This window comes from Heterocephalus glaber, unplaced genomic scaffold (assembly GCF_053883595.1).
Source record: "Heterocephalus glaber isolate CG9 unplaced genomic scaffold, H.glaber_assembly_v1.0 deba00001724, whole genome shotgun sequence".
Taxonomy (NCBI): domain Eukaryota; kingdom Metazoa; phylum Chordata; class Mammalia; order Rodentia; family Bathyergidae; genus Heterocephalus; species Heterocephalus glaber.
Genome location: NW_028258435.1, coordinates 746,198 through 773,590, shown reverse-complemented (window position 1 = coordinate 773,590; position 27,393 = coordinate 746,198). Strand labels below are relative to the sequence as shown.

General features: G+C 51.4%; 1 pseudogene; it reads right to left on the bottom strand.

The window, feature by feature from the left end:
- Positions 1-4,021: 4,021 nt before the first annotated feature.
- LOC101703977 (rho-related GTP-binding protein RhoH-like) lies at positions 4,022-8,050 on the bottom strand (annotated as a pseudogene).
- Between the last annotated feature and the right edge of the window lie 19,343 nt (positions 8,051-27,393).

The window sequence follows — 27,393 nt, the reverse complement described above, 5'->3', positions numbered from 1 at the left end:
CCCCGGAGGGTCCCCGTGATGGAATCCCGACCCACTTGGGCCCACCCACAGCAGGGAGCGGGACTCATGGACTGAGAAGGGGCTCAGGGGGCCTCGACCTGGCTCTCTCTAGCTCTGGACCAACAGGTGGGCAGAGCTCTTCTGGGAGAGAGGACGGGCCGAGGGGAGAAAGCACTCACTTCTCCGAAGTCCAGCCCATTTGAGGTTTTCCTCTAATCTTTGTTTGTTTGTTTGCTTTTTGAGACAGTGCCTCACTAGGTAGATCTGGCTGACCTCCAACTCTCAGGGATCCTCCTGCATCAGCTTCCTGAGTGCTAGATCACAGGCATGCACCGTCACGCTGGCTTCCTCTAACCCTCATCGTACGCTCTCCCCGCATGCTTTCTTCTCCAAGGGTATGTCCCATTTACAGTCCTCCATGAAACCTTCCCACTTATTCATTCACAAAATTATTGACTTACTTTAAAACGTTTTCTGACACCTACTGTATGTAATGTGTGGTGCTGGGAATCCAGCATCCAGCAGGGCTCGACCTGTGAATTTGTGAAGGCTGCAGTCTAGAAAGAAGTCCAGCCAGGTGTGGGGGTGCACGACTGCCTTCCCAGCACTCGGGATGCTGAGGCAGGAGGGTCTAAAGTTTGAACCCAGCCCCGGCAACTTAGTGAGACCCTCTCAAAATAAAAAAGGAAAAAAGGGATAGTAGAGATGTGGAGCTTGAAGGTCCTGGGTTCAATCCCCAGTTCTGCCAGAGAGAGAGAGAGAGAGAGAGAGAGAGAGAGAGAGGAGGCAGACCACTGAACAATTCCTAGCGGTGTGTGTACCATGAGAAAGCCTGAGAGTTGTTCAGAGGAACATGGACAGTGTCCCAGCCCACGGGCAGGGCCCAAGCCTCCCGGCAGAGGCAGGAGGCTAGAGTGTCACACTCTGGCCAGGAGCTGCTTCTGGGCTGTGTGCTTCCTACCAGATGGAGTGGACCTCGGCCCGGCCCAGCCCCACCCCAGGAGGGACAGGGAGAGGCGGCCCTGTCCTTTGTGTGCAGGGGACAAGGATGGGCCCAAAATTACGGGTGGTCAGGGCAGGGCGAGGTCAGGCCCCAAGCCCTCTGACTGCACTCGGGGTCAGAGGTGCAGCATCAAAGGCAGCCGGGACAAAGGGCTTTCCTTCCCAAGGAGCCGAGGGGCAGAGCCACCAGGGCCACGCGCTGCTCTGGGAGCCCGGGGACCACGTTGGGCAGAAACTGCTGCTTTCTGTGAGGATGGCCTGAAAGACTCGGGATTCTCAGGGGGACGGTCCCAGTGTCCCTCTGTGTCCCACCCCCGAGCGAGCGAGCGAGCGATGAGCAGGCAAGCGCACTGGGGACCGGAGGAAAACAATTCACTCAGCAGTTCTTTGTCTCCGGGGACACCTCCCAACAGGACCTTGCTGTCTGCTCGGTTAGCGCGCATCTGTTCCCATGGGAATGTCCCTGGACATACAAGGACGATGCAGAGCCGCTTGAAGTCAGACGTTAAAACCAGAGCAAGAACTTGGCTGGAAGCTTGGGTAGAAGGGCATCGGGATGGAAAGAAAAAGGAAAAGAAAGTCCGCCAAGAGCCAGGCAGAGAGACACAGAAGCAGATGGAAAGATACTTGGAGAGTTCCCGGCTGAGCCCAAAAGGAGAAACTGAGAAACACAGGGCAGGAGAAGCAGATGCTTTAGAAAGTGACCAACGACTTCCTTTGAGATGGGGCCCAGGACAGCCTTGAACTCGAAACCCTCCAGCCTCAGCCTCCAGTGGTTGGATCTCAGCTGGGCGCAGTGGTGCACGCCTGTGGTACCAGCACTCTGGGAGGCCGAAGTAGGAGGACTGCAAGTTCTACCACAGCCTGGGCAACCAGCCCAGGACCGTGTGTTCCAGACCGTGTTCCTGGATCTCTCTTCCTCTCTCCCTTCCTCCCTGCCTTCCTTTTTCTGTCCCTTCTTCAGACTGGGGGTTGAACTCTAACCCTTTGCACTGATCTATAGCCCTTGCCCTTTTTATTTTTATTCTGAGACGCTGTCTCACTAAGTTGCTAAGTTTCTCAGGCTCGACACAAACTTTTGAAGGAGGATCTATCTCACACCCTCTTTTTGTTGTCAGAGGAGAGCAAATGCTGTTTTGGTTTGGTTTGCCTTGTGTTTTTGAGACAAGGTCTTCCTCTATAGCCCAGGCTGGGTGGTGGGGTGACAGGTGTGTGCCACCGTGCATGATGTCAAACCCGATTCTTACTCCTAGGAGACATGAGCGTTGGGGATGTGGGCTGGGAAGTGTCCCTGCGTGGGGTGGGAATGTCCTGTGTTCCTGAAGCCCATTAACCCGCGGGAGGACAGGACCCCATGCTGGGGCAGCAGCCCATCCTCATCCCCCTTGGGTGTTCCATAAGAGCGGCTGTGGGCAGCTGTACGCAGGCTCAGGGGAGCCGGGCTTTGATCTCCGCCCTCCAGGGACACTATGGCCTGGTTGCTGGGCCATTAGGAGGGAGCATCCTGGGGTGGGGCCCCATCTGCTCTGAGTCTGGGCTGCTGCAGACTTGGGGAGAAGGTGGTGGGGACCCCAGGGCCCCTGACCTAGCCAGGCCCAGGGCCAGGGCTGTCCCCAGCCTTCGAAGAGGGTTTATTATAGACAGGTCAGTGTGTAACTAAGTTTTTCCAGCAAAAGAAAAGAGAAGAGAATTCGCAGAAAGGCTAGAGCCACCATTGGCAGAGGAGTGGACACCGAGGAGCCTTGGGCTATGCTTTCAGAGATTTTCACCTAAAAAGTAGAATTAATAGACTCGGGGCGGGGCGGGGGGGGGTACACGCCTGTGATTCCAGCACTTTGGGAGGCTGAGCAGGAGGATTGCAAGTTCGAGCCCAGCCTGAGTGGCTTAGTGATTAATTGGGCCCTGTCTCACAGTGAACAGTGAAAGGGGCTGGGGACATAGCTCAGTGCGCAGGCCCCGGGCTCAGTTCCAAGGAGAAGGGAAGGGTGCTTGCTTGGGCAGAGAACGCCTCACTGGGCGCTGGCCTCCCGCCCCTGAGACCAAGCTTCCCCTCTGCCAGTGACCGACTGGGTCCTCTACAGGCACAGGTTCAGCCCTGAAGGACCGGAACTGAGCGCTGGCCCGCCTGATTGGCAGCACACCAGCTCTGCGTAGCCTGAGGAGATTCTGTCTGTCTCCAGCTCCTCCTCGGAAGACGCACGATTCCCGTTGCCATGGAGACCGTGGGAGCGGGGGCTTATTTCACGGGGCTCAGGAGCAGACTGGGAGCAGCTCTTTGGCATTCTCCACTTTGCAGACTCCAACCCCCACCCGGGGCAGCTCCTGGGCTGTTGGGGCTTGGATTTGGCATCCGTCGCAGAGGGAGTCCTCATTTGTTCTTGTTGTTGTTTTTTGTTTTTAAATCATTGGAAAGCATTAAGATATGTTATTGAACTGTATTATATATACAACTCTGAATAACAGATAAGTGACAGTGAACGGCAGGGAACAGTTCATGGGTTTTTAAAATTTGGTTTCCTAGAAAAATCCAGCAGGCAAGTGGTTTCAACCAATTCCTAGTTTGGGAGAAAATAGTAACACTAGACAAACAATGCAGAACCCCACAGGGTCACATCTCTCAGACAACAGTTTTTGCAAGTGTGTGGCAAAAGTCTTTCCAAGTGCCAAGACTAATTACATACAAGAGCTAGACATTTTGTTATTATTTAAATAAAATGTCTTTAATATGGAGTATTTGGGAAACTCACTTCACTGTCCAAACCTGTGGAGCCATTTTAGTTTTTTAATTGAAGATGCAACATTCATTACAGCTTCTTGAAGGCCTTCTCTGATGGTACCGGGCCGGGGTCCACCTGTAAGAGCAGTTCGTGACAATACCACCCAGTCTCATCAGCATCTGTACCCAAAAGGGTTGATTCTTGTGGTGTGAGGAACACACCGCAAGCCCCTGCCTGTTCCCATCCCTGCACGCGGCCACCCTGGGGCGAGCTCACGAGCGTCCGCGGAAGGGTCTCAGGCCTTAGAAGATCCTGCACTGAGTAATGGAGAAGAGTCCCCGTCTGTTTCGCCGCCTGGCCTGGTTGCAGCAGTCCGGATGGCACACTCAAACACCTGCTGGACACCTCGGTTGCTGAGGGCTGAGCACTCCAGGTAGCCCTTGGCTCGCACGTCCTGGGCCAGCCTCTTGCTGTCTAGGGCATCGATGCAGGAGGCCCTGTGGGGCCCCACCTCCCGCTGGTCCGTCTGGGTGGCCAGCACCAGCACCGGGTGCAAGGCAGGTCGCTCCGGATCTCACCAATCCACTGTTCTTCAAGTTCAGGAAGGAGGTGTGGTTGGCCATGGAGTAGCACGGAGTAGCACATCAGTACATCCGCCTGCTGGTAGGGCAAGAGGTGGATACTCCTGAAAGCATTGTTCCCAGCTGTGTCCCAGAGGCCCAGGCTGATCTGGATGCCACCCATGAAGGCGTCCACACACCGTGGGCTTGTAGGCCTCCGGCAAGGCCTCCGATATGAAGTGCACCAACAGCAAGGTCTTCCCCGTGGCACTGGCACTGTCCGCCACCAGCACGCACTTGATGGTACTCAGTATCTTCTCAGCCTGGAGTCCTCCTCACAAGTCCAGGATCCTGAGGAAAAGAGCCCTCAGTCAGCTGCTGCAGCAAGTGCCGTCAGCAAGGGAGATGAAGAGCAGGGTGTTCCGGGTACCTCCAGGGGAAATCCGAGAGTCCTGATTTGTTTTAATGGGCGAATGCAGAGAAAAAGGATACAGGGGTGAGAAGTTTCCTCCGCCTCTTTTTGGAAACAGGGTCTTTCTGGGTAGCCCAGGTTGGGCTCAAAGTGGCAATCCTCCTGCCTCAGCCTCCTGTGTGCTGGGTTTACAGGTGTGTACACCATGCCTGGTCCACCCCTGTGTTTTGCACAATCAATTCCAGCTCTCGGGAACACACACTGCTGTGCCCCCAGGACACTTTTGCTGTGTCTCCATGCTCAACTCAAATGTCCCCTTTTCTGGCATCCTCTAAACCGGACCCAGTTTTGTTTTGTTCTGTTTTTGGTACTGGGAATCAAACTCGGAACCTTGTGCTTTCAAGGGAGGCAATGGAACCACTGAGCTAAATCCCTGGCCCTGGTTCTGGTTCTCTCGCGGAGGGCAACACGTCACTCAGTTATCAGCCCCTCTTGTCCACTGCGTGGGGGCTGCTTCCATTCTGATGTCTGGGATGGTGCCGGGGTGGGGGAGGTCTTACAGACCAAGGACTCCCACAGGCTACCAGCTAACCCACGAGGACCCACTGTGCACCCCGCACTGTGTGAACAATCACTCAGTCACACTACTAATGCAAGGTCAACACTATCATCACACTGCACAGGAAACTGAGGCACAGTAAAGGAACCTGCCTTGGGCCACCTAGCTCTAGCACTGGAGTCTGGATTCACTGGGGATTTGCCTCCAGGTCTTGCAGGTGATGGGGTTCCGGACTTGGCCCTCCAAACAGAGCAGCGGAGAGGGCTTGTGCTTTTGCCTCCTCTCCTTGGGAGTGGCGTGCCCTGGGCTAACTCGGTCACGGGGTCCTCATTCCTGGGGCCTCCAGTACCAGAGCACGGACCAGAGACTGGGAACCAGAACAATCTGAGCAAACAGACCTTGGAGGCCCTGTTTATCCTCAGCCACGACCTCCTGCTCCTCAATAACATTTCCTCACACTGTGCCTCAAATGCTGTTTCCGCTTTTTGGGGGAGAGCTCTTCATTTCTAGAAGCATCCATGTGCTTGATGTAGCTTGCATACATCTCCAGCCCTTTTTATTGATTTGTTTTTTGGTACTGGGGATTGAACTCGGGACCTTGCGCTTGCGAGGCAGGTGCCGGAACCGCTGCACTATATCCCCAGCCCAGCGCTTTTTATTTTATATGTTGGGACAGGGACGCGAGTCCCTAAAGGGCCCAGGCAGGAGGATCGAATCTGAGATCCTCCTGCCTCAGCCATGTGTAATCATCTGACCTGTGAACCTTGTTTAAGGGTTGATTCTGTGGATTGAGGAAAGCCCCTCCAAGACTAATTCACAATACACCCAGCCCCTTTAACCTTCACTGACCTTGAACAATTGTGGCATCAACTATGAGAAAAGCTATTTCCTGTCTGCTTAGTTGGACATCAGAACTAGACCACGCCAGGCCTGGCAGTGCTCACCTGTCATCCCCACACGTGGGGAGGCTGAGGCAGGAGGGTCACAATTCAAGCCCAGCCACACAGATGTGGCCAGGCCCTAATCCGTGGCTGTGACCTCCTCCCCACAGGCTGGGGACCCGTGTGCGTCACACATGTCCATGTGGCTGGGTGGTTCCGAGCATGGCTGGAAGTGCCCACTGTGCCTGGTTCCAGGGAAGCATGGGATGTGTTTGCCAAGGAGGCAGGGAGAGCCTGGGGCAGAAGGGGGAGTGCTGACGCCCAAGCACAAGGAATATGGACAGGCAGGAATTCAGGCCTGCAGTTGGTTTTTATTAATTTTTGAGCCAGGATCTCGCTATGTAGCCAGGCTGGCCTTGAGCTCTTGGTGATCCTCCTGCCTCAGCCTCCTGAGTGCTGGGATCACAGGCACACCACCACGCCCAGCTTAGGGCCCAGAGTTTGTGATGGTGGTTTCCTTGTTTCTCTGGGAACCCTGATTAGATGACCTTCTCACTTCCGGTTCACAGATAAACAAACCGAGGCCCAGGCCCGGGTCTTTCCTGCCGCACACTGGATAGAACCGGCGGGATCCAGGCTCACACCCCAAGCCTTCTTATTATACAGGGCGGGAGCTTCCAGGGCAGGAGAGGCTGATTTGCATAATTCATTTTTAGAACATTAATTAGCAAGGATGTGTAATAGTTCTTGTGCCAATTTGTGTTTCAATTTCAAGTGCAAATACAAATTAGCAAATGTTATTCCTGTGGACCTTAAGGAGGGGCATTCGCAGCTCGTGTGGGGGTGAAGCTTCACATTGCTGAACCCATGGCTGATAGCGGCAACACTGTCCTCTAATCTGCAGGACAGCGAGAGAAGTCCACTTTGATGGCAGCTGGGGCTAGGGAGGTAATTCCCTTCCTGCAAAGAGAAAGCAGCTTGCTAGCATCTGTGCTCCTGTTCCTGACTGTCCTGCTGTCCATCTGTTAAGCAGAAGGAAGCCCCTATGTTTCGGAAGAACAGGGACTTAGCACCAGGCTGCTCATACACTTACGGGAAACATTTGTGTAAATGAACAAGTACACTATATTGTGATAGTCTGTACTAAGAGGAAAGAAGTCAAAGTGGGCATGGTGGCACCTGCCTGTAATTCCAGCACTCAGGGAAACTGAGGCAGCAGGATCGCCATGAGTTGGAGGCCAGCCTGGGCTACACAGCAAGATCCTAAAGCACTGCGAATATTGTTAGAGTGGTATCTTATTCACTCTCTTATCACTGAGAAATGACACCTGACACCCACAGCTGAAGAGGAGACTGATTTTAGCTCATGTTTCAGTCCATGGTCAGCAGCTCCAAGGCAGGGTGGCACGGCAGAAGGGCCTGGTGGAAGAGATCTGTTCACAGCATGGGGCACAGGAAGCAGAGAGAGCAGGGAGGAGCCAGGGAGGAGATGAACCCAGGACTCGCCCCAGGACCACCCAGCCACCAGGCCCCGCCTCCTAACAGCCATCAGCTCTAAGCCCCCATGGTCCAATTGGCTTCTGGAGCCCTTCTTATGCTTACATGAGCCTGTTTGGATGTCTAGATCTAAACTGTAACAGGAAGGTGAAGTTTGGGGTGGTTACAATCACCATGCCCTATGGCCATGGAAAACAGTAGAAAGCCCAAACAATCTAACAAGCAAGTAAAACTTGAGCACTGTACTGAGTCTGGCAAGCCAGGGGATGACTGGAGAATTTGCCCTCTAATTCCTGGCGGGGCTGACTCACCCAGCTGATGCTAAGCGGCGCCACCTTCTGAGTTGGACGGGGTCTTTGGAAAGCAAGGCTGGAACACATGGGCGTTGAGTGCAGGATTCGCAGAGACTGACAAGCCGCCATGTTGCACTGCTGTGGCATCTTTGGTAGGGAAGGCAGGGAGAAATGAAGAGGAGGTTTTTCAGAGTGGGCACGGTAAGGTGACTTCGACTGGAGTGCAGACACTTGATTCCCTTTCACAACGGAAAGGGCTAGGGTTCTAATCACAGCTTCTATGAGGCTCAGTTTACTTCTGAAGATGTTGGATGGATTTTTTTTTTAATGAAACCATCTGCTCTTTCTATGATTTTTTAAAGGAGTCCTTTATTGGGGAAATTCTAAATCCATCTGTAAAAAGTTATTTTATGTATTATGTGATGACAATAATTTAGCAGTGCAGGGTTTCCTCGGGGATGGGAAGACAGGGACCTTCTGTAGAACAAAGAAGTCTCAGGAGCAGTTGACAGGTCAGGATCCTCACATTTCTCTAAGAATATCTGAATGTTCTAATGTTTAGAATTCTGCTCTTTCTCCGTCAGTTCATCTACCAAACCTAGCAAGACTATGAGTTCAATGTATATCTTAATTCTGCAACCTGGAAGATTAAATTTAGTCTGATTTTCTTCTGTATCAATGTTGAGGATGTAATAAATTAGAGATTCTTTTTCGTTTTCCCCAGGGGCACTAGGTATTGAATCTAGGGCCCAAACTTTTTAATTATTTTGAGACAGGGTCTCACTAAGTTGCTACATTGCCCAGGGTGGTCTTGAACTTGTGATCGATCTTCCTTTCTCTGCCTCCCAGACTCCTGGAATTACAGATCTGTACCACAAGGCCCAACTAAATTAGAGATTCTTTGAGGGCTAATGTAGGGGCTTTCTGGGTTTCAGGCTGTGCCTTCAGCTCACCATTTAAAGCCAGATCTTGTCATTGTCTTCATGCAAACCATCAGAGAGACTTGAACGAAGAAGGAGGTGTTTCCCTCTCTCCCTTTTCCCCTCCTCCTTACAGAGAATTTAAGCCCTGACTCACTGCATGGGAGGGGCAGCTCCAGCATGCAGAAGCATGGTGACTGCTGGTGACCCCAGAGGCCTCCATGGAGAAATGCACCAGTGGAACAGAGCAGTGGACGCAGCAGACTGCAGTGGTTGGTGAGTTATTTGGGTTCAGACGTTCCCCAGGAGAGGATGATTGGCTCATTACCATCTTGGAGAGGGGTCAACCAAGCTTGAAACTCAGAGCAGCTGTGGGCCGGCTCCATCTAGTGGCTCCCAGTGTAAGGAGGAGGAGGAACTGAGTTCAAGTTGGCAGGAGGTCAAGGAACTGAACTCAAGCCTACAGGAAGCACACAAATTGTTGCAGGCTGAACAAATCGGGTCCCAGCCTCACAGCCAGAAATCAGCCTGAACTTCAGGGCAACTAAAGGTGCAGGCTTGCTGGGATTATCCACTACCTGGCCATAGGATTCATAGGATTTATCAACAAATATCTGGGCTCTGTCTGCCCACTTTCTACCAGTGACAGCAGAGACACACTTTGAAGTGAAGTTTTTTTTCTTATTTTCTTTTCTTGTTTTTGTTTTGTTTTGTTCTCTTTTTTTCTTGATTGTTCCTGTTTTTATGTAAGTGTGAACATTATTTCCAATATTTTTGTTGTTCCATTCTGTTCTTGATTTTTCTTTTTTTCCCTCTTTCCCTCCAGTCTTCCTCACCAGTTTCCCAAAGTTTGCATAATCTTCCTTTGTTATCCAGGCTTGCCTCTAATCTCTTCCTTGTCTATTTCTCTATTTTTCCCCCAAACCCTTTTAAATTTTCTCCTCTGAGAGTAAAATCACCATGATGAGGGCATATTTACTGTACACCATTTCTTGGTTTATTTTAGATTTTGTTGTATAACCACAAATATAGTTCATATGGTTGGTTAGAGGTGGTAAATTAATAGTTATCACAGTTTGTCATTTCCAAGGCTGTATTTGAGGCTATTGTTGTTGCTGATTGCACTACTTTACCCAAAGTGGCGTAGTGTTCTAATTGGTTGTTCTCTGTGGTGTGCCAAGACTGAGGTTGCCTGAGGGACATAAACAATACTACAGGCCAGTGTCCAAGAACCAGAGACTGGACCAAATAGGCAGCAAATTGTCATCCCCATTGAAGCAAAGAGGTAGAATCAAGCAACAGACTCAACACCCAAAAGCCAGCTACGCCCGGAGGACATCTCTGAGAAGCAGTCATTTCCTAAGTATCCTAAATAGCAGCAATAAAGCTACCAGCAATAAGGAGTTTACAAGCATCAACCCAGGAATTAAACTAAAAAAAAAAAAGAAAGAAAAGGAAAAGACACTTAACCAAGAAGCAACCCCAACTTCCAGCTCACCAAAAGCAAATTCAGGGGAATGAAGTGGAACAATAGAAAAGCCGCCTACCTGGACTCTCTGAGGTGGAACAGCAGAAGTAACCAAGCAGAAGAATTAGGCTCAAGAAAAAAATCAAAGCAGAAATACTTTCTTGGAGATAGTGACCATAATGAAAGACATGGTTAGTGACTCTAGAGCAGATACAGATAAAAATAATAGGAGCTTAGGAAAATGATGGAAACTAAGAATGCCCAACATAAGAAAGAAATGGAATCCATGAAACAGACTCAAACAGATATCCAGGAGATTAAAATTTTATTGAAAGTATATGCAGCACCATGAGCCAATGTGAGGACAGAATATCAGAATCAGAAGACAGAATTGTGGTTAGCGATCATGAAAAGAAAGATTTCTTAAAAGTAGTAAGGATCATGAAAAATCAATTCAATAGCTGTTAGATGATGCAAAGAAGAATGAAAAAGATTGATTGGAGTCAATGAAAAAGCAGGAGATAGCACAAATGATATACAACACCCTGTTCACAGAAGTAATGGCAGAAGCCAGGGATGGTTATGCACACCAATAATCTCAGAACTTGGGAGGCTGAGGCAGGAGGATTGCTGTGAGTTTCAGGCCAGTTTAGGCTACACAGTGAGCTCAAGGCCAGCCTGAACTACATAACAAGACCCTGTCTCAAAAAAAAAAAAAAAGAAAAAAAGAAAAAAGTAATGGCAGATTTGATATATAGATAATGTCAATACAACATACTGGAATTTATGGGACACAATGAAAGCAATCTTATGAGGGAAATTTCCATATTAGAAAAACAGAATGAGTGCAAATAAACAACCTAATGCTGAACCTCAGACTTCTAAAAAAAACAAAAAAGAAGAGCAAGACAAGCCCAAAACTTGTACAAAGGAGGAAATTATGAAGAGTAGAGCAGAAATTAATGCCATGGAGACTAAGAAAACGATACAGAGAATCAATGAATCAAAGAGGTAGTTCTTTGAAACATTAAATAAAATTGACAGATCCTTAGTCCACTTTATCAAAAAAAGGAAAGAAAACACTCAAACCCATGCAATTAGGAATGAAAAGGGGAAATCACAACAGATCCTGCAGAAATCCAGAAGATCATCAATACCTACTCTGAGAACCTGTATTGTAATAAGATGGAAAACAGAGGAAATGGACCGATTCCTAAGTACATATGAATTACTAAAACTGAATCAAGAAGATTTAAAAATTCCAAATAACCCAATATCAGTCAATGAACTTGAAGATGTAATCAAGAACCTACAACAAAGAAAACCCCAGTCCCTGACAGATTCACTGCTGAATTCAAGGTGAAATTTAGAGAAGACCTAGTGCTGCTACTTCTCAAGTTCTTTAATGAAAATGAAAGGGAAGCAATACTCCCAAACTCATTCCTGGAAGCAAGCATTTCCCTGATTTCAAAACCAACCAAAAAAGAGAACTACAGGCCAATCTCCCTAATGAACATGGATGCAAAAATTCTCAATAAGGTACTGGCAAACAGAATGCAGCGAATCATCAAGATTGTACACCATGACCAAATGGGATTCATCCCAGGGATGCAGGGATGGTTCAACATACACAAATCAATAAATATAACACATCATATTAACAGAGCTAAGGGAAAAAACTATATGGTCATCTCCATGGATGCAGAAAGAGCGTTTGACAAAGTCCAACACCCATTCATGATAAGAACCCTAAAGGAAATTGGAATAGATGGTCTTTATCTCAATTTGATAAAAGCCATCTATGACAAACCAACAGCCAACATCATACTAAATGTGTTTGGTCAAAAACTGAAAGCTTTCAGTGTAAAATCAGAAACAAAGCAAGGATGTCCACTGTCACCACTCTTATTTAATATAGTTCTGAAAACATTAGCTACAGCAATTGAATAAGAGAAAAAAATAAAAGGAATAAGAATAGGAAAGGAAGAAGTTAAATTATTATTTGTGGATGACATGATACTCTTCTACATAGAAGACCCCAAAAACTCCACCAAAAGACTTCTAGATTTAATAACCAAATTCAGTAGTGTAGCTGGATACAAAGTTAACACTCAAAAATCAGTAGCCTTCCTTTACACAAACAACAAACTCATGGAGAAACTCAAGAAATAATCCCTTTCACAATAGCATCCAATAAAATGAAATACCTAAAAATTAATCTAACAAAGGACCTCTACATTGTAGAGAGAGAGAGACCTACATTATACAAGACCTCTACATTGAAAACTACAGCACTCTGAAAAAGGAGATTGAAGAGGATAGCAGAAAATGGAAAGATGTCCCTTGTTCTTGGGTAGGAAGAACCAACACAGTGAAAATGGTCACACTTCCAAAACTGCTATATAGATTCAATGCAATACCAATCAAAATACCAATAGTAGGTTTCACAGAATTAGAAAAAAAAATCCTAAAATTCATTTGGAACCAGAAGAGACCTAGTATAGGAAGGGCAATTCTGGGCACCAAAGGCAAGCAAGGGGCATCACAATCCCTGGCTTGAAACTGTACTACAAAGCTACTGTGATCAAAACAGCACAGTACTGGCAAGAACAAACAAACAAGCAAAACAGACTTGAGGATCAATGAAACAGATTAGAAGATTCAGAAACAACTCCAAACACACTCAGCCACCTCATCTTCAACAAAGGAGCCAAACACCTTCACTAGAAGAAAGATGGGTTCTTTAATAAATGGTGCTGGGAAAAATGGCTTTCTACATGCTGAAGATTAAAACTAGACCTGTATCTTTCACCGTGTACTGCACTAAAATCAAAATGGATCAAACATCTAAATATTAAAACAGAAACACTAAATCTGCTGGAAGGTAAAATAGATAAAACTCTTGAAGACACTGGTGTAGGCAAAGACTTTATGAATAAAACCCAGTTTCACAGGAAATATCACGAAGAATCAACAACTGGGATCTCATCTTAAAAATCTTAAAAAAGCATTTGCACAGCAAAACAGAGCGAAGAGACAACTCAGTGTGGGCAAAAATTTTTCCCAGCTGTTCTTCAGACAAAGGACTAATGTGTAGAATATGTAAAGAACTAAAACAATCAGACTTCCCAAATTTAAAGACCCAGTCCAACAATGGGCATCTGAAATGAACAGACACTTCTCAGATGAAATAGATACAGTCGATAAATATATGAAAAAATGTTCAACATCACTGGTCATTCGAGAGATACAAATTTAAACAATGCAGAGATTCTCATTCCAGAAAGAATGGCTGTTACCAAGAAATCAACCAATAACAAATGCCGGCGGGGCTGTGGGGAAAAAGGAACCCTTCTCCACTGCTGGTGGGAGTGCAGACTGGTGCAACCACTGTGGAAATCAGAATGGTGATTCCTCAAAAAACTAAAACTAGAGGTTCCATTCGACCCAGCTCTTCCTCTTCTTGGTATCTTCCTGAAAGAATTAAAAGCTTGATACCACAATGATACATGCACACCTATGTTTACAGAGGTATAGTTTGTAACAGCTAAATCTTGGAAACAACCCAAATGCCTATCAACTGACAAACGTGGTTTTTTTAAAAAAACAATCGAGTACTGCTCTGCCATAAAGAAGGATAAGCTTGAGACATGTCTAGCTAAATAGTTGCACCTTGAGACCATTCTCTTAAGTGAGATAAATCAGACATGTTTAAATACTGCATTGTTTCTCTGGTGTGAGAAACTGAAAATGGAAATAAGGACTGACATGTATAATAGGTGTTGAGAAACAGAAAATGTTCACATGGGAAGGGAGACAATGAAGACAGGGAGGGGGAAAGAAAAGAAGGGACAAAAAAAGAATAGGAAAAAATGGAAACAAATGTTTTGTAAATAAGGAGGTAAAGGAGGGTAGAAGGGATGGCAGGGGAATGAGAAAAAGAGAAGAAGCGAGATATATTATGGAGAGGTACAAATTTATTATGATGAATGTGATCATTATGTATATCTGAAATGTATCAACAAATGTTTTGTTTCGAAAAAAAAGAAAGAAGACTTCTCCATCCGTGCATCCACCCGTCCATCCCCCATCGAACCATCTGTCATCCCTCCATCATCCGTCGCTCCGTTATTCACCCGTGCGTGCATGCATCCATCCATCCATCCATCCAGAGATTCCCCACCTCTCAGAGCTTGGCTTACACTTAGCCTGTGCCCCCAGATGGCCCTGGCTAGTGGCCTAGTGCTGGCTTTGTCCTTGCACGGCCACTAGTGTAATCTACCACTTGCCATTTTCACTGAATACTCACGTGACCACCCTGGCTCCCCAATGTTCCCAGGGGCAGAGCCCAAGAGCCCCGATGCCACTGAGCTGCCAGAGTGACTGCTGGCACTGCAGGAAATCACACTGCTTTCGGGGAAACTGGGGATGGAGGTGCCACAGACTCTTTACTGACAGGTGACTTGTTCCAGGCTTTGGAAAAATAAGCAAAATTTCAGTCGACCCAGACACAAAGCCTTACAAAAATGGTATAATGACCAATAATTTAATGCAAAGAAAGTCTGGGCTATTAGGGAACATTTTGAAGAAGTCATTACTATTTTCTTTGTCACCTACATAAATAGTCTTCACTGGGCTATCAGTGAGTCCTCCTGGAGTCACTAAATACATAAATGCACATATAGACTATTTTTTCTGTGGTTCTGGGACGGAACCCAAGGCCTTCACAATGAGCTTCATTCCCACAATTTTTTATTTTGAGACAGAGGCTGGCCTCAAACTAGTGGTGATCCTCCTGCTTCAGCCTCTCGAGTGCTGGGATTACAGGCGTGCACCACCACTTCTGGCTCTCTGAGGTTTTAAATCACTCAGATTCCATCACTTTGTCCCAGAGCCGTAGAAGATGAACAGGCCTGGCTTGGCAGCCGCACGGTGGCCTTGTGTGTGCCCGCGCGCGCACACATACACACACACACACACACACACACACGCTCCACTCTCCCTCACAGCCACAGCTGTGACCTCAGCTCTGAGAGGCGGTCGATAAACTCTCTGCTGTCCTCATCCCGGGGCGGTGTCGTTTCCCCCATGACCTGAAAGAGCTCGCGTTGCAGCAGAGCCTGACTTGGGGGCGCCTTCCCCATCCGTCCGCTCTGCCGCAGGCTGGGGCACTGCTCACACGCGGCCTCGGGGCGCACTGGGCTCCGGACACGCGGTCCAGGCCAGCGCGTGGGTGGGCGGAGAGCGCAGGGGCCCTGCGTGGCAGGGCAGCGTGGGGACGAGGAAGGAGGAGCGGCAGGAGCCTGGGCTGCGGGGCCCGCGCTCTCCTCCGGTGACCTCGGACCTCAGCTCCCCGGAACTGTGTCCCAGCCTGATCCCGCCACGCAGGTCTCCACAGGGGCAGGGATGCGAGTTCGAGCAGGTGCAGGGCAGCGCCCCAGTGACTTGCAGCATAACAGTCACAAAACCAAACCACGTTTTCCTAGCGGAGCCTTTCTGCTTGGTAGGCACCCTCAGAGCCGGGGCTGGTGATGCTCGCCTGTCTTCTCGCCACTCAGGGGCGCTGAGGCCGGAGGACTGTAAGTCAGAGCCCAGCCTGGGCAACAGCAGCTTAGAGATACCCGGTCTCAAAATAGAGAATCAAAAAGGGTGGGTTGAGCTGGGGGCGGCCTGGGGAGCGGCGAGGCCCAGGCAGACAGATGTGCAGGGCTTCTATCTGAATTCAAGGGGGCGCTCAGCTCCATCAAGGGCCCCTGAGAGCTGCTGAGCACGCGCGAAGCAACCAAGATCCTGTCACCTCAGAGACCGTGCTGCGTCCTCCTTTGGCTGGGCCAGGAGCAGCTGCCCGGGGTTCCCTGTCCCACCGTGGCTGCAAAGGCGGGGTCTCCAGGCTGAAGGACCCCGAGGTCGTGGGCGGCCGGGGGGGGGGGCGTGCATCTGGGCTTCCGCTCCCTGGGAGCGGGGCGGGGGCTTCCCGAGGCGCCTCCGTGATGCAGGCGGGAGGGGCCGGGCTCCCGCCAGGGACGCAGCCGCAGCTGCCAGGCTGAGGGAGGAGGCGGGGACGGGCTGTGTCTCGTGAAGGATTCCCAGCCCAGGAAACAGGCTGCGCGGTCACAGCCCTCAGAGCTGCTGCCGCAGGAAAGGGTTTGGAAGCCGGGTCGCGGGTCTGGCGTGGTGTCCCGACCCCGCCCAACCTGGCCAGCTCCCTTCCGAAGTGCGCAAACCGGGCGTGCGGTCCCGCGTGAGTGTGTGTGTGTGCGCGCGTGGTGCTGGGGTTGAACCCAGGGCCTTCACATCCCATCCCCAGTCCATTTGTTTTGTATGTTGAGACAGAATCTCACTAAAGTGCCCAGGCTGGGTTCAAACTTGCGATCTTCCTGCCGCAGCCTCCCACAGTGCCGGGATGACAGGCGTGCGCTGCAGCCCCCGGCCAGGGACACTTAGGCGCTTTTGTGCTTGTGCAAGAGTCACAGGCGGCAGTCACAGCCAGGATGGCCCGGGCCCTGGCGTGCCATCTTCCGGAGCCGCAGTCGCTGTCACTTGGTGGGCTGGGGTCCCCACTGGCTGCTCCCAGCTCCTCCTGGCAGCCGTGGCTCGGAGACTCGGCCTCTCCCCGTCCACGCAGGATTAAACCCTGACGCGGGGGCTTTAGAGACTTTGTGGGCTGATTCGTGGTTCACCTCGTTTGAGGCCTGAGGCTGTGCTGGGCAGAGGAGGGAGAGAGTCCCACGTGGGAGCGGCTGTGGGAGCGTCGCGCTTCCGCCCGTGTCTGCGGGAGCAGCCCGAGACTTGGGGGGCCGAGTCTGGCTGTGTCCCAGGGGCGGCCGAGGGGGATCCCCGTGGGAGGAGCAAGGCCTCTTCTGTGCAGCTGGGCCCAAGCTGGTGCTGTGGGCAGGGCAGGTGGCACCGTGGGGAGGCAGAGGCTGCCGTGAGGAGCCCAATCGGGTGGCTCAGCTGCCTGGGTGTCAGGGAGTTTGGGCAGGGCGGCTGGGTAGATGAACTTTTGTCTTTTGAGACAGGGTCTCCGAACATCAGGAAGTCGCCCAGCCTGGGCTGCCTGGGCTTGAACTTGTGGTCCTCCTGCCTCAGCTGCCCAGAGCCCTGGGATCATAGGTGCGCACCCCCACCCTGGCTCAGCCACGCTTCTTCCTCTGGGAGCTGAGCTTTCCGTCCCGTGCCCAGGAGACAGGCAGGCACAGGGCAGCTGTGGGGAGGACCCCGAGCTCGGTCCCAGCCTGAAACCTGCCTCACGCCAACATAGGAAGCAGAGAGGAAACCCAGGAGCCTGGCGTGGGTGGCCGGCGTGCAGGTGGTGCTAGACAGACCCAGGTCTCACCTGGTGCCACGCCATGGCCTGGGGGACTTGGAGTCTCCGTGACCTCAGGTGGGACGAAGGGAGGGCTGGAAACAGCGCCCGGCCTTTCCCCATGCCAGCATGCGTGTATCCAGGACACCATTCATTCAGCCTTCCCAGCAACTCAGCGCATTCGGAGCTGTTATATCTCCACTTTAGCAACGGGAAACTGAGGCACGGAGGTGAAAAGGAACTGGACACACAGCCAGCAAGTGGTGAGCACTGGGACCTGGGCCCAGCCCAGCAGAGACTGTGCTGCCTCAGCAGTGCACACCAGGGGTCCAATAGTGACACTGCTTTCCCTTCCCAGCCTGCTCCACCCTCCCCGGAAGTCTGGGGTGCCTTTGAGGGGGACATTTCAGCAGGGCAGGGACAGAGACAGGCAAGTAGGAGCCCAGGGCAAACCCGGGGCTGGCCCCACCTTGCCAGGGATGCTCCGAAAAGTTTGCCTGAGGCAGGAGGATGTCAACTTTGAGCCCGGACCCCCTTCCAGCCAGGGAGAGTTGGGAAAAGGGTGCTGCAGTCAGCCCGGGGAGGCCCACCCAGCTGTGGGAGCAGGTCGGGGACGGACTGCTTTCCGGATAGGCCTTCTTGTCCCTGTGGTGTGGCCTGGGAGACCCCAGGGTCCCCCTGAGAGCAGTCCACCCCGCGCACAGGGGAACAGCCCCCACTCCCAGCTGTCACACGAGCTGTCCCTGGTCCTGGTTAATGGTCATCAGGGTGACCGTAAATCCTGGGCCTCAGGGACAGCGAAGTCCCCTGTTGCCCAGGGTAATTATTAATGGCTCCCTTCTCACTCCCAAGTGCCTAATAGTCACATGGCCCGGGTCTCCTTGCCCCGGCCGGGGTGTCACCAGCTCTGCCACCTCAGTCATGGCCACCTCCAACGCCCCTGGGGCCCTGGGCACTGGGAAAGCAGGTGGAGAGAGCGGGCAGCCCTGAGTGAGTAGATTCACCACAGCGGCACTGAAAATCAGTTTGTTTTTAAAGACACAGCCATGCATCCCTCAGAATCCTTCCCAGCTTTGAACACTCACCCCATCATCCTGGCCACTTCCTGCAGCAGCTCTGGAGTCCTCTTCCCTGAGGGTCCTTCGCTGCGCTGTCCCAGCTGCCTCCATGTCCTGAACGGATTCAAACTGTCTCTCTTTCATGGTCGCTGTGACTTTGGGGACGAGCCAGAAGTCACACGCTGCTAGATCCAGTGACTAAGGTGGATGAGGACACAGAGTTGTGTGTTTACGAGCTGCCTTTCTGATGGATGGCGCTCGGCAGCAGCAGTCACCGTGTTTGTCATCCCAGTTGGAAAAGTCCCTCAGGAAGGAGGACTCCAGAGCTGCTGCAGGAAGTGGTGAGGCCGGTGGGATGAGCGTGTGTGAAGGGAGGACAGGATTTTGAGGGAGACCATGGCAATGTGCCTTTTACTTTATTTAATACACCTTTTCAACTGAAACATTCACTGTGCATTTGATCACCCCTCGTGTATGCTGCCTCTGTCTCCTGTTAACACAGACTTGAAAAATACCCACTTGTCCTCCTTGCCCATTGAGGACACACCCTAAGCCTCCCAAAGGGCTACCTGCCCTTTCTATGCTGTGTTTTATATGTAAACACCAATGACAAGTTTAATGTACAAAATCGGCAACTTAAGAGATGACCAAGTCATAGGAGAATAACAATGTATGGTCCTAAAAATTATCTTCTGTCGATTTCTGGAATTTTCCATGAAATGTTTTCAGATTGCTGGTAACTGAACGGCAGACAGGAGTGGGCCACTGTGTATGTATGTGAAGACCTGTTACCTAAACCCTGCTACACACACTGCTACCTAATATGCTTTTATAGAATGCATTTTATTAAAGGATACTTACAGCTTCCTTTTAAAAAAATTTCTTGGTGGTGCTGGGACTGAACCCAGGGCCTTCCTACCGAGCTACATCCCCAGTGCTTTTTTATTTCTTTCAATTTTGAATCAAGGCCTCACTAAAGTGACACAGTGCCCAGAGTGGGGTGGAACTTTCAATCTTTCTGTCTCTGCCTCCTGAGTGCTGGGATTTCAGGCCTGCGGCACCATGCCTGGCTCTTCCTGTTGTACCCCAACTGCTGTCACCTCCCTGGCTGTGGCCATGGCATCTGTGAGTGACCACAGTACACTGAGTTTCCGGCTCCATCTTCTGGGTGCTGCTGTGCATCCTGGAGCAAGTTGCTCACCCTTGCTGTCCCTCTGTGAGTTCAGGGTTGCCTGCCTTGGCCTTTAGGCTACAGGGCTCTCTTGGGGATCACTGGAGATAGTGGAAGTGAAAAACATGAACTGTGAAACATGTGCAGCCGGGCGTGGTGGCAGACGTGTCATCCCAGCACTCGGGAAGCTGAGGCAGGATTGCCGCAAGTTGTAGGGCAGCCTGGGCTACACAGTGAGTTTGAGGCCAGCCTGAACTGCATAGCGAGACCCTGTCGCACACACACAGAAGTGTGAAATGAATTGTCCTCTGGATTCCCTGGGGAGATAGAAGGAATACATAAGGAGTGCTGGGAGCAGAGCTAATCTTCGTGGAGAGATGCGCTGGCCAGGCCTAGAGCATGAGGGAGCCCGTAGGATGCCAGTGGGCTCCGCTGACTGGGCCGGATCTCCCGAGCTGGTCCCCTGCTCCTCAGCGTCCCTGTCAGCTAATGGGTGATGGAGCCCTTTACTGGTCACCAGCTTCCTACCATCCCAGCCGAGATGGTCTCTTTCCAAGTATCTTATTTTATTTTATTTTACTTTATTTTTTGAGACAGGGTCTCACTCTGTCATTCAGGCTGGCCTTGAACTCACTATGTAGCCCAGGCTGGCCCTGAACTCACTGTGATCCTCCTGCCTCAGTTTCCCCAGTATGGGGATTACAGGTATGCGCCCCACACCTGGCTATCTTTCTGAGTTTTGCTTTGGAGATCTTAAGGCCATACCATCTGGTATAATCTGGGAACTGTAAACAAAAGTCAATTTGAAGACTATCACCAAATCCATCCAACGTTCTTTTGGCTCTAGGGTTGACTAAGAAAACAGATAGAAATGACCAACCACGCTTCTGATCAGCCCTGCAGGCCCTGCTGGAAGCTACACATGTCTGGGAGACCCCAACGGGCTCCACTTAGGGTCTGGGGTCATTTTACCTGGGCGGCAAGGGCGCTGTGGCTGGTATTGACCTCCTATTTCTTCATTCTGCTCACAACTTTGTACCAGGTATGATAGAAAAATACAGTGAGTGTTTAAATTAAAATATTATCACAGTAAAAGACACATTGTCATGAATTCCCCCACGATACAGTACTCTGCCCCGGCTTTGAACGCACTCATCCCACTGTCCTTGCCACTTCCTGCAGCAGCTCTGGAGTCCTCCTTCCTGAGGGTCTTTAGCTGCGCTGTCCTGGCTGCCTCGATGTCCTGAATGGATTCAAAACGTCTCCCTTTCATGGTCATTGTGACTTAGGGGAAGAGCCGGAAGTCGCACGGTGCCAGATCCGGTGACTAAGGTGGATGAGGACACAGCGCCATGTTTTATGAGCTGCTTTTCCATTGGATGGCCTGGACTGCAGTCACTGTGTGTTTTAATCTCATCTGGTAAAGACCCTTAAGAAAGAGGACTCCAGAGCTGCTGCAGGAAGTAGCAAGGGCGATGGGATGAGTGTGTGTGAAGCAAGTGGGAGGATTTTGTGGAGATTCATGTCAATTTATCTTTTACTCTAGTAAATTTTTGAAAAAATTTGTATCTTCAACATGCATTTTGATCACATCTTGTATTATCCACGAGCTAGAAGCCTGCAAATTCCATTCCTTAGGTACCCTGGGCACTGGTGTGTGCACTCCTGCCAATAGGGGGCGCTGGTGGGAGACTGACCAGAGGGAAAGGGAGCAGAGGTCTGCTCTTGCCACACAAGGTGTCGCTGCTGTGGTGACAGCAGGAGTAGGTGGCAGCCACTGTGGCTCTGGCTGAGCAGGTGCTTCTGTGTGTGGATCCAGAACCAACCAAGACACCTGCTAAGCTTTAGATCTAAGACGTCCCCCAAGTCCCATGTGTGTGGAAGGTGATGGATCATTGGGCACTGTGCTCATCAGTGGATCCATCACGGATGAGTTCCTGGCCTCATGTGCTGTGGGAGGTGGAGCCTGGTTAGAGCAGGGCACTGGGCTGTGACCTGGAAGGGTGCTTTCTTGTCCCCAGCTCCTCTCCCTGCTTCCCGGCCACCACGCTGTGAGCAGCTCTCTTCCACCAGGCCCTTCCAGCATGATGATCCTGCCTCGAAGCAGCCAGCCATGGACTGAACCCTCTGAAACTGCGAGCCAACTTCTCCTCCCCTGAGGTGTGAGCACTGGGTGTTTTGTCCCCATAGCAGTAAAGTGACTAAGACAACGTCCAGTTTCCTGTTTTCAGTTCCCCGTCTGGAACGTTACAGCAAATGCTACCTAACCGACACAAACACTGTACAAGTGTGCTTGCCCACGGTGCGCTGGGGCCGGAATGAAACAATCCCTTCCCATTGGTGAACCCAAGACTTAGCATCTGCCCCTCACTGGCTGGTCTCCTTCCACCACTCTGAGCTTCAGTTTCCCCATCTGAAATGCCCACAGTAAGTTCTGGTCTTCATTCCCAAGGGGACTGAGTTATTGCTCACACAGAGCCAGGCAAGGTAACTGTCCAGGATTTCAGCACTCTGTCCCAGGCTTCAGGGTGAACTTGAACTCGGTCCTCTTCCTCCCCATCCATCTCAGCGTCTGCTGCGTCCCCCGCCTGTGACTGTCCTTTTCTGTCTGGGCCAGGAGCCACACGCTCAGATTCTCAGCCCTTAAATATTTCATGGCAGCCTGACTGGGAATGAATATTTCATCACAGGCTCCTTGGCACTTAAATATTTAATCAGTGAGCTGGCTGAGGTGGAAGGAGCGGGCGGCCAGGCAGACATTTGGTCTCTGGTCCCAGTTTTAAAGCCTCTTTGGCTCTCTCCAAGGACAGAGGCAGCATTACAGGGTTACCACACCAGCTTCATGTGGATTTAATATTTCTGAGGGTCAGAACTATTGTCCCAGTGTAGTCAGAGACTCTGGATCTGAAACTGTCGCCCTGGAGAAACAGGGGCACCCGGAAGTGAGGAGAGTTTGGGAGGAACTGGCAGATGGCTCAGGTGACAAGGACGGATGTCACTTTCTGTCCTAAGAAAACACGGATCTGAGCACGAGAACGAGGTGTTCACACAGGTACAAGATGGGAAATCAGGTCACCTTCTGTTTCAGTGGTGATCTAGAATGTGAACATAAGAAAAGGTTTAGGAAAAGCTTTGAATAAAAACAATCAGTATGTGGCTGGGCATGGTGAAGCACACCTGTGATCCCAGGACTCAGGAGGCTGAGGCAGGAGGATCCCTGTAAGTTCGAGGCCAGCCTGGGCTACGTAGCAAGACCCTGTCTCAAAAAAATTTTTTTAAAAGGTACAGGAAGGAGAAAAAATGGAATTGGAAGTCTTCATGGAGCTCCATGTAACAATAGTAAAAATTCTAGAGTTCTAAAGAGGAGAAACTGCTGGCATTCGTGGCTAGGATCAAAGTTCTATGGGCAGAACCCAAGAATTCAGCCTCATAGACTTTTTGAACTGTGGCCGGCACTGTCTTTGCTACCCAGCAGGAATGGCCCTCATTCTTCTCTAGTGCTAGGAGGGTCTTGACTTTGTTTGGGGTTCATCTTTCCCTGTGCTGAGGAGGTGGGGTTTTCCACCCCCAAGGCCAGATGTTGATGTGGCTAAACTGACCACGAGAATTCCGTTCCCTTTCCTTGACATTGGGTTAGTGGTAGGTGTGCAAAGCAACTCTGACCATGAAGAGAAGCTGGGGCATCTGGTGGGCTCTGACAAGCTATTTTAGGGATGATGCAGGAGGAGTGCAGGAGGAGGATCCCACTTCCTGCCTTGGAATGCGACTGTGTGGAGCTGTGGCAGCCACTTTGTTGCCATGAGGAGAGGGGCTGTTGCCATGGTGGAGAAGAAAAATGGCCACTTCTGGAACCACTCGGCTGCTGGAGTCCTTACAGTCGCAGTGAGAAGCATTCTAACTGATGTACCTGTGACTAGGGGAGGGGACGAGAGAAACACCAAAGACAAATCAGATATTAGCAAGGGACATTTCACACCCAGCGGGTCAGCTATTAATGAGGCCTGACCCTGGTGACCTTGGGAGCTGTGAAGCTGCAGGCCCTTTTCTGCTGGTGGATCAAGTGTCACTTGCAGCCACGTGCGGAGGTGCAGGCTTGGAATCTGACACTCTGGGAGGCTGAGGCAGGAGGATCATAAGTTCAAGCCCAGGCTGGGAGACTTAGTGAGACCCTTCTCAAAATAAAAGATAAAAAAGTGCTGGGGACGGAGCTCAGTGGGACACACACACACACACACACACACACACACGTGTACACACACACGAGTGCACCCCCCCTCCGGTGGCTGCCATCCCCACCGTCCTGGAGCTGGTCCCTGTAGCATCCTGGCTGTGCCCTTGGACTCTGCTTGCAGAGCTCCAGCTGGCACCGGGGGCACATCTGGAGGCCACCGCTCCCTGAGAGTGTGGAGAGAGCAGGTGGGTGCTTGTCACAGTGTGGGAACAAACGGTACACGGAGCCTCTCTTGGCCACAGTCTCACTGCCACAGCGCAGGGCCCAGGCACTGTGCTCGCCCTCCCTCCCTCCCTCCCTCCCTTCTTCCTTTCTTTGGGAATACTGAGGATTGAACCCAGGCCCTTCCCACTGAGCTACATCCTCAGCCCTTCTTTGTTTGAGACAGGGTCTTGAAAAGTCTCCAAGTTGCCCAGATAGGGCTGGAATCTGTGACCCTCCTGCCTCAGCCTCCTGAGTGTGGGGTGCACAGGTGTGCATCTCTGTGAGTTAGCTGTTTTCTATCATCTGCCCTTCCTGCTGGGCCCGTGGTTTCCCCAGTTACACAGGGGCCCAGGCCGCCGGAAGGGCTTTGCTGCCCGACCTCACCAGCTCTGGGTGGGGTCTCCCTCCTGAGTCCCCAGCTCTGGCACTGCCAGGCTCCAGTCCCCTGAAGACACTCCCACCCAAGTAGCGACATCTGACCCGCTGTCTAAATCCCTGCTATCTGGGAAGCAGACATGGAAGGCAAAGTTTCCAGTAGCAACCGTTCTAGGGCTCACGTGAGAGCTCATTGGGGAAGCCTAAAGGGTTCTGAGACGTTCTCGGAGAGCTCAAGGCTATGGACTCCCCCCACCCCCTTTTGAGCAAAGACCCCAGGCTGCCCTTGAATTCGCAGCGATCCTCCTGCCTCAGCCTCCCAAGTGCTGGGATGACAGGCGCGCACCTCCGAGCCTGGCTTCTAAGTCCCTCTTTTGAAATCTAAGGGGGGGGGTGTCTTGTAGGCGACGCCTTTCTCCTCGGGCTGCACAGATGGGCTCGCAGACGTGGGGAGCGGGGGGCCCGCCCGCCATTCTCCCAGCCCGGGCTTTGTGTTCCCGTGGATCTTGGAGCACGTCCAAAACATACTCAGACAGGCTTCTCCAGGAGAAAGGCGCCCACACTCCACACTCGCACACACACTCGCAATCCGAGGCTGCATTTCCTGCCCTAATTAGCTGCGTCTTTGAGCTCCGAGAGAGCTGCTTTACTGCGGTATTAACGAGGCTGAGCTCTGATCAGCCGGTCCCTTTCAAAGCATTCCAGCCTGCTCCACCTCGGCTCTCATGATTTACAAGTTTGGAATCTTTGGGAGGTTTCAACAATTAAGGTGCTAACTTTCGACACCCGCCTGGCCCAGTGCTCACACTGCAGGGCCCGGCCCAGCTCCGGCCGAAGTCTGGGTCCTCAGCGGAGCCCGCGTGCACAGAGTGAAGTGCGGGCACAGGCTGCTGCACGGGTGACCAGGCCAGACGCCCTGTGCCAGGGGCCCACGGACTCGAGGCTCAGAGGCTCTTCATGGCAGGGCCTTGGGGGCCCGGGCCGATGCTATTCCTCGAGGATGAGAGCTGACAGTCAGAGAGGCCGTGACTTGGCTGAGGACGCCCTGGAAGGACAGCGGGCTTCCTGCATGCTGGTGCTTCCTCCCTCGTCTCCTACTCCCCTTGTTGCTGAGAGAATTACAGATATCGGCTTAAGATTTCTCTGCCTTGGCCAAGGAGCTACGTTTGATTTTCATGAGACATTTATGGGCTTTTTTAACATCACTCCTGGGGTTTGGACCCAGGGCCTTAGCAGCGAGCTGCATCTCCAGCCCTTATTTATTTATGTTTCTGTGTTGAGAGAGGATCTTGCCACGTCCCTAGGTTGTACAGGCTGGGTTTGAACTTTCGATCCTCCTGCCTCAGCCTCCCAGAGTGCTAGGACTGCAGGTGTGCACCACCCTGCCCAGCACATTTATAGATTCCATGAAGATCCTGTGGTTTCCTTTGATCTAACACAAAATTTCAGTGCAGAACACCAGCAGGAAGCTCAAAGATCAGCCCACCATGTTGAAAGGCATTTTCTCCCCACAGAGAAAACTTACTGCTCGTTACTGTTGTAGCAAATTATGGAAATGTAGAAATGAAAAAGGGGGTGGGTCCAGATCTACGACAGAATCCATAAAGCGTATAGTGAGTGTGGAATATGGTACACTTTGTGAAGGTAGAGCAATACCCAGAACCCTACTGCGCTGTGAAATAAGCATAGTGAATATGAACGCGACTTGTATTTCCTAAAGCACAGTGTGCATTTCGCCTGTTTTCTTGCTCAGAGGATAGTTATTGGGACATGCAAGGCCATCTTTTGTTTTGCTTTGTTTTGAGATGGGGGCTCACTTTGTACCCCAGGCCGGCCTTGAACTCACTATGTAATGCAGAGTGCCTCCTGCCTCAGCCTTCCGAACCCTGGGAAGACAGGCGTGCACCACCACACCCAGCCTGCCTTCACCATTTAATGAGACAATGCCTCAAGACAAAGAATAAAAAGGGCTCGGGGATGGAGCTCAGTGGCCGAGCACCCCGGGTTCTCTCCCCAGAACGGCGGACGAAACAAAACAAAGCAAAACAAAGCAAAATAAAACACAAACAGCCAAACCAAAACCAGAATCACGGCAGAAGCCTTCCTCGCTTCCCTCCTAGAAGAACGTGAGCCCCGAGAAAGCAGGCAGAGGGCTGTTTGTGTTCTTCTGGGGCCCGGTGTCTGAAGCGGCACAGGGTGGCAGGTTACCGGGAGCCGGCCAAGCGGCCCACTGCGCATGCGCCGCGCCTGGGCCTCCCTTGGCCTGCCGCGGTCCGGGCGACGTCGCTCTCGCCCTGGAGGACGGGGTCCGAGAGGAACTCACTGGACGGTTTGCACAGACCGAGCCGCTCCGGGGTGCCCGGGTGGCCCTGCTGACTCCCCAGGCAGCGTCGGGTACAGTTTGGTCACCGGGACTTTGGGAAGAGCCCGAAGTCGTGCAGTCCCAGGTCCAGTGACAAAAGTGGATGAGGACACAGCGTCGTGCTTTTATCCGAGAGAGATCGCCGTAAGAGGTTCATCAGTATGGGGCGCTCACAAAACACAGTGAGTGTTTAAACAGTTTATTGCAGCTGCCGTGGTGGGGCACCCCTGACATCATGGCACTCAGGAGGCTGGGGCAGGAGGATCCCAAGTTCCAGTCCAGCCTGGGCAATTTAGGGACTTACAGAGTCCCTGTCTCAAAATAAAAAACGGAAAGGGCCAGGGTTGCAGCTCAGCGTGAAGGCGCCGGGTTCAAAA